We start from the raw sequence: 7,257 nt of genomic DNA, 5'->3' as shown, positions 1-7,257 counted from the left end.
TCCGGAATCCCTCCCAGCCATCACTGCCACTGCAGCCACGCAGGCCGGCCGCAGCATCCCTGGACCATCTGGACCACTGCCCAGGCTCTCGCTGGGCTTCCTGCAGGAACAGCGGGGAACAGGAGGGTCTCAATCTACCCGGCCCCACTAGCTTCCCAGTCACACACCTCATGTTGTGTAGCCCAGCTTTAAACCCTACCTGGCTCCCAATAACCCTATAGGGGAGCATTAAAGCCCCTCATAGCCAAGCCCAGGTTAACACTTTCCAGTCCCACGGCCCCCTTGCATTAGAGACCCAGTCCCTCTGGATCTCCTACCCTTTCAGGTACAGCCATCACGTACATACTCAGGTGACTACTCTTGCTGTACGTTGTGCCTAGGGTACCCTTAGCGAACATAGCGCATTTACAAGACCTAACTTTATTATGTTGGAGAAGACTCTTGAGAGGCCCTTGGACTGCCAGGAGATCCAACCAGTCCATCCTAAAGGAAATCAGTCTTGAATATTCATTGGAAGGACTGATGCTGAAGCTGAAACTCCCAATACTTTGACCACCTGATGTGAAGAACTGACTCATTAGAAAAGACCCTGATGCTGGGAAAGATTCAAGGCAGGAGGAGAAGAGGACGACAGAGGATGAGATGGTTAGATGGCATCACTGATGCGATAGACATGAGTTTGAGTAGGTTCTGGGAGTTGGTGATGGACAGGGAGGCCTGGCATGCTGCAGTCCATGGGGTCGCAAAGAGTCAGATACGACTGAGGGACTGAACTGAACTGAACTTTATTATAATTCGATGGAGGGTGGAAACTGGTGCTGAAATGTCTCAACAAAAATCACAAAGTTGAAAGACTACAGGGTTAAGCAGGAGAAATAAACAGGGCCAGTGGGCAGAGGCATAAGAAAATCTTATGCCTAGAGGGCAGGGACCCAGCTCTCCACTGAGGCCAACACGTTCCTTGGGCGGACTGTAGATCCTATGATGCCAGATATTATGAGTGTGCAGGAAAAACCACAAACCCAGATTTTTATGTGTAATTGCTCACTTTTAAAATATTGATTTAATATTTTTTAAACATCCCATGGACCAGATGCAGCTCGTAGACCTCAGTGTGTGACCTCTTCTCTTTAGGAAAGAGGATGCCTTTTGCTGGGAAAATACTTTGAAAAACTCTAAGAAGGTGTGATCTTAAAGCTCTCAGAGGCAGCTGTTGTGGAGGCAATAAGGAAGAGGACTTGGATTTGAATTTGTTCCTAAAATGATTCTAGATGTTTTAAGCTACTGAGGACTCAGAGAATCTATCAGAAACTGGAGGACTGAGTTTGGGAAATGGGCAGAAACCAGGAGTAAGGGTAACGATTGTGGGAGGTAGAAGTGAGACAGCAGGAAGCCAGCCTGGGGCACCCACCCACCAGCATCAACCACTGTGAATGATAGCAAACATTTCTTTCCATCCTCATGGGGGCCCGCATGAGGGCCAGGGAGGGGCTTGGACTTGTAAAGGGTGGGGTGAGGGGGTGACCTGAAGACAGGAGGGGAAGCCAACTCCCCAACTCCTAAGGCTTCACACAGTGGGGTAATGCCTGGAAGGGAAATTGGAGCTTTCTTTGGAGCTCCATACGGCAGATACCCATGACCAGGAGATAGGAGTTGGCCACAGCTGAGGAATAGTGTGGAGGGAAGCAGAAGAGCTGTTAAGGCTGTCTTGGGAACCAGTGTATTACTAGTTCACCCCGAGATCTTTTTTTTTTTTAATCATTTCTTAGAAACCATTTATTTGGGCACTAGTGATGGTCCAGTGAGTAAGAATCCACCTTGCAGTGCAAGGGACACTGGTTCAATCCCTGGTCTGAGAAGATGCCACAGGCCATGGAGCAGCTAAGCCTGTGTGCCACAGTTACTGAGTCTGTGTTCTAGAGCCTGTGAGCTGGAACTGCTGAGCCCCAGTGCTGCAACTACTGAAGCCTGTGCACCTGAGCCTGTGCTCCACAACCGGAGCAGCCACTGCTATGAGAAGCCCACACACTGCAGTGAAGAGTAGCCTCTCTCACTGCAACTAGAGAAAGCCCAAGTGATGCAATGAGGACCCACCACAGCCTTGGCTGTGCTGGGTTTTAGTTTCGGCATGGAGGATTTAGTTTCCTGACCAGGGATTGAACCCAGGCCCCCTGCATTGTGATTGTGGAGTATTAGCTACCAGACCACCAGGGAATTCCACTCTGAGGTCTTTTGTTGCTATAACTATGATGTGGTCTCTTCCTCTGTCTCCCATTCCTGGAGATCTTCAAAAAATCTCCTGTGTTCGCTGAGGCTGCCTCAACTGGAGTGTTTGTGAAAATGGCTGAAGGGGCCAAGTTTTCCATCTGTTTTGGTATAGTGCTGACCAAAGACAGTACAGGCTGGATCAGTAGCTGGAACACAAGACATAAAGCCTCCCAGGAATTTGCAGTAATCTTGGAGAGGGTTTTGGAATAGGCACTTGGATTCATCCCATGATCTCAAGGGGTCAGGAGATCCCTGACATCTAGGTTACAGGAATAAAGAACCAGCTATAATTTACTAAGTGGTTACTTGTGCCAGATATTGTGCACATACATACATTATCTCTACAATCCTCACAGTGACTGTATGAGATATTATCATAATCTTCATTTTACTGAGGAAGAACTTGCTCTCCAGCTAATTGCCCTAAGCAGAAGAAATAATCATCTTCTTTGGGTTTTTTCTGGACAGCACTTACCATGCAGGGTTATAATTATTGTTTTAATTTGTGTGTCTGTCCTTCTCATTCATCTATAAGGGGACAGGAGCCAAGCCGGTAATTTCAAGTGCCTGACGCACAGAGGGGGTGTTGAGTACACGTTAAATCAATTAGTTTAAGGAAGACCAAAAGCAGCGCCCTGAAGTCTAAGATATTCGTGCTCTTAAGGAAGTGATTCACCCTTTCTAGGCCTCAGTTTTCTTGCCTGTGGAGTGGGGATTATAGATCTCACAGGTTTATTGTGAGATTTAAATGAGACCAGGTCATGGAATTTCCATACAACTAGCAGCTGATGATAATGATAATATGATGATGATGATGGAAAAAGGAGCAGGGAAACTATCCAGAAATAGTTTTGATAGATAAAGAAACTATTCAGAAAAAAAAAAATCCAGAAATTCCAGAACTGTATCAGTTCAAAGAGGAATTCTTAGGAGGCCCAGCCACTGTGCAGTTTCCAAGACTACAGTGTCTTCATTCATGCATCATTGCTAGAACATGTACTATGTGCCACTGCTTGATTTCATTTCATTTGAAACTCGCAGAACAGATGCTCAAATTATTCTCATTGTACAAGTGAAAAAAAATGAGGTAAGAGATATCATGTGACTTCCCCAAAGAGAACACAGCTACGGAGTGGTAGAGGCCGGATTTGAACTTAGATCTGTGTGGGTCTAAAACCCTTGCTCATTCTGCTTTCAATGCCACAGCTTCTTCAGTCTTCTCCTGATTCACCAGCACATTTATCAAACATCAACTAAGTGCTAGGGGATACAAGGCCTAGACATCTGAAAGTCTTTTCCAGGACAAGCTGTGAGGCAGACAACTCGGTGGATATTTAAAAATTCAGCCTGATAAGCTCTGTGTTGGGTGAAGTGTGAGTGATAGAGTTGCAAGGGGGACCCCTTCCAGGGTCTGAAAGTGGGCTCTTTTCTAATACTCAGAAATGAATTGTCCAAAGAGACACATGTGCTGACAGTCCAAGAGACTTTATTGGAAAGGGGTGCCCAGGCAGAGAGCAGGAGGGCAAGGGAACCCAGGAGGACTACTCCACCACATGGCTTGAAGTCTCGAGTTTCATGGTAATTAGGCTAGTGCCTGGGTTGCCTCTGGCTGATCACTCTGATTGAGGGTCCTTCCTAGTGGAATACCCATCACTCAGCCAAGATGGATCCCAGTGAGAAGGGTTCTGGGAAGTTGGTAGGAGATATGAACCTTCTTCTCTCCTTTTGACCTTTCCTGAATTCTCCCAGTTGGTGGTAGCTTGTTAGTTCCACATTCCTTACCAGGACCTCCTATTTAAGATTGCTCATGCAAGCGGTTACTCTGGTGTCTGGCCAAGGTGGGCAGTTTCAGTCAGTAGTTCCTCTAACAATAGAAGGGAGTGCCATTGCTTTACACTTGCTGTTCTCTTTGGTCTGCAGACCCCAGGTACATCTCAGACTCACTAGGCTGTTCCCTTCAAGTCTACCACCTCTCTCGGGTGGAGGGGGTTTTACAGTAGGGACAAAAGAATAAGCAACAATCCTCTCCAAAAGAAATCCCTCCTAACCAGCCTCTCCTCTCCCTTCATCTCTCTCTCTCTCTCTCTCTCTCTCTCTCACACACACACACACATACAGAGACGCAACCTCTCATAAGGTGGGTGATGGGATACTGCTGGTAGAAATGGTTTCTCCATCCTTCAGGCATGCCCTGCCTGGGTGGTCCATGGTTCGTGGCATTTGTTGCCTCTGCCAAAATGACAGGAAACTTGCATTTAACATCCTGTTACACATTCATTAAAAAGAAATCAGGAAGGAAAGTCACCCAATCGATAGTGATTATCTCTCGGTGGTGAAGTTATGTGTAATCTCTATTTTCTTCTTCTTACTTATTTGCTTAAATTTTTTTCTAGCATGGATTAACTACTTTTGTAATCAGTAAAGCTATTTTCACAATTATCTGTGGCCTCATAGGTGTGGGGGAAGGTCTATGAGAAGCAGTCTCAGAAGGGGATTTGTCCTGAGTACAAAAGGGACTGGACAGGTAACACATGGGAGAGGTGAGGAAGTGAGAGGTCATCGACGATTAAAAACAAGGGCCACCCTTCTTGAGGGCTTGTTCTGTGCCCAGGTCTCTCCTAGCCTTGATGTGTGATTCTCAGTTAACCCTCAAAACCAGTTTAGGAGATAAGCTATTATTTCACAGCTGAGCAAACCAAAAGCCGATTTCATAGAAAAAGAAACCAAGACTCAGAGAGGTTCCATTATGTCCAGGAACACACAGCTAGAAAGTGACGGAGGCGGGATTTGAATCCAGATCAGGGTATTTTTAACTTCTGGACTCGGGGGCTATTTCAAGACCTTCCAGTTGCACAAATGTTTACATATTCCCAGCTCTTCACACACACTAACTGATACTAGTGCAACGCAGAGGGGTGGGTGAGATAAAGACCACTCTCCTGTTTTCCAAATGAGAAAAGGCCAGAGAGGAGACTTGCTCAGCATAGAGTCACAAAGTGGTGGGACTCCTAGAATCCTCCTTTCTCTATTTGGGCAGCCTTCCACCTTCCGCTATCTTCTGCCAACTGCAGGCGCTTCCTTCTTGAAACAAGTGATTCAAGGTAAATTGCTGGACTTCCCCTTTCTCAAAACACAGGAAGTCTGTGTTGTTTGCCGCAGTGAGAGAACAATTCAGGTCAGTTACAATATAGGCGGGGCCACATAGAGGATTGGGTCTTGTGGGGGTGAGGGTTTGGGGGTTGGGGGAGTGGGGGTCTGAAGGGGGAGGCAGGGCTTCCTGCCACCAGGGCTGCTCAGAGGGACCTGTATTTTTCTTTCCTGAGGGTCATGTCAGTGTGTCTGCCCAGGCTTGAAGTCATACACCAGATTGCTGGATGAACTATTATGGAGTTTAGAAAAATGAGCCCAGGAGGAGAGAAGAGGGGGCCCCTGTCAATAATAATGATGGTAATAATGATGATGATGATGGCGATGATAATGATGGCCCATGTTTATGGTACAAAAACCTTTATACCAGGCACTAAGTGACTAACACAAGTGAACTCATTTGAGTTTCATAACAGCCCTAGGAAGAAGATTCTATAGCTTTGGGGTCAAAATCTGATTCTAACCACAGTCATGCTGCTCCCCAGCTGTGTGACCTCAGGGACCTTACTGACATTCATTCAATAAATATTTTTGAACACCTACTATGTGCCATACTTTGTTTAGTGAACAAAACAAAGATCCGTGCTCTCACAGTGCTTACAAGGGAAAGCAGATAACTTGTAACCATAGTCAGTAAAATGATAAGGGCTAAGCAGGATGAGGGGGTCGGGGAATGCTGAGGAGGAAGGAGGGTGCAGTGTTAAACAGGGGTGTCAGGGAAGTGAGCCTGAAGAGCATTCCCCCAGTGCACGCTGCCCACCCTGTACCATGTGCTTACATTCTGGGGGTGTCGTTTCTTAGCCATGTAGCCTCCCAGCCTAATTCTCTGGCCCTTTTCTGCTAGATAACCTAGAGCAGACTTGTTTAAAATTAATAAAGCTAACTGATCCAGGTATCATACTAAGTACCCACTTCCAGGCCTGGTACTTTAACATTCATTGTTTCATTTGCTCCTTATCCAGATGTGAGAGATAGATATGATGAACTCCATTTTACAGATGAAGGAACCGACTCAGAGAGGTGGAGTGACCTGACCACGGTCTCTTAGCCAATGAGGCACTCTCCTAAGGTCCCTCCCAGTGGTGATGGAAAGGCCTCGGCTGGCTTTTCCTCTCCATCACTTGCTGCTGTGTGTGCTGACAGCCCACATCTCAGCTCTGCCTAGAGGGAAGGCATCGTGGGAGTCTGTCCCTGAGCTGGAAAGACAGACAAGTCTGCGATGCCTGGGAGGACCCCTAGAACCCGGAAGGGAACTGCCTGTGCCTTGCCCTGGTCAGTGCATCAGAAAGAGAAACCTTCTTGCCAGCTGTCCCGTAAGCTAGAGACTTCTCTCTGAGGTCTGAGCCCAGTCACTGGGTGGCCTGATTCCCATGAAAGTGTGGAGATAGAAAACATGTGGGACTGCTGCAGTTGCCAGGCAACTACCAGCTACACACTCACTTGACCGAGTCAAGAAGGCTGCCTGATGCAGTCAGAGATTCTTGGATCTGAAACCGAGAGACGTCAGTTCTAGTTCTGATCTTGGGCAAGTCCCTGTTCTTTTCGGGGACTCAGTTTCCTATCTCTTGTATAAAGCACAGTCAGACTGTCTAAGCTGCAATATGAATAGACACCAGATGGTCAGAATCAGAGTGGGGTGGGACCAGAGGCTCAGGAGCTGGTCATCGTCGAGTGAAGACTCAGTCCTCCTCCTGCCCATTCTGTCCCAGCTGTCCTGGCCCTGGTTACCGGCTGAGGGCAAGAGACATTTTCTTTCCCACCCTGAGCTATTTCAGGCCACCCAGACTCCATCCCAGGCCCATTCCTACAGCTCCGTCTGGGAATCATCTTTGTACTCACAAG

This window comes from Ovis canadensis, chromosome 2 (assembly GCF_042477335.2).
Source record: "Ovis canadensis isolate MfBH-ARS-UI-01 breed Bighorn chromosome 2, ARS-UI_OviCan_v2, whole genome shotgun sequence".
NCBI lineage: Eukaryota > Metazoa > Chordata > Mammalia > Artiodactyla > Bovidae > Ovis > Ovis canadensis.
Note: the sequence above shows the minus strand (reverse complement) of the source record.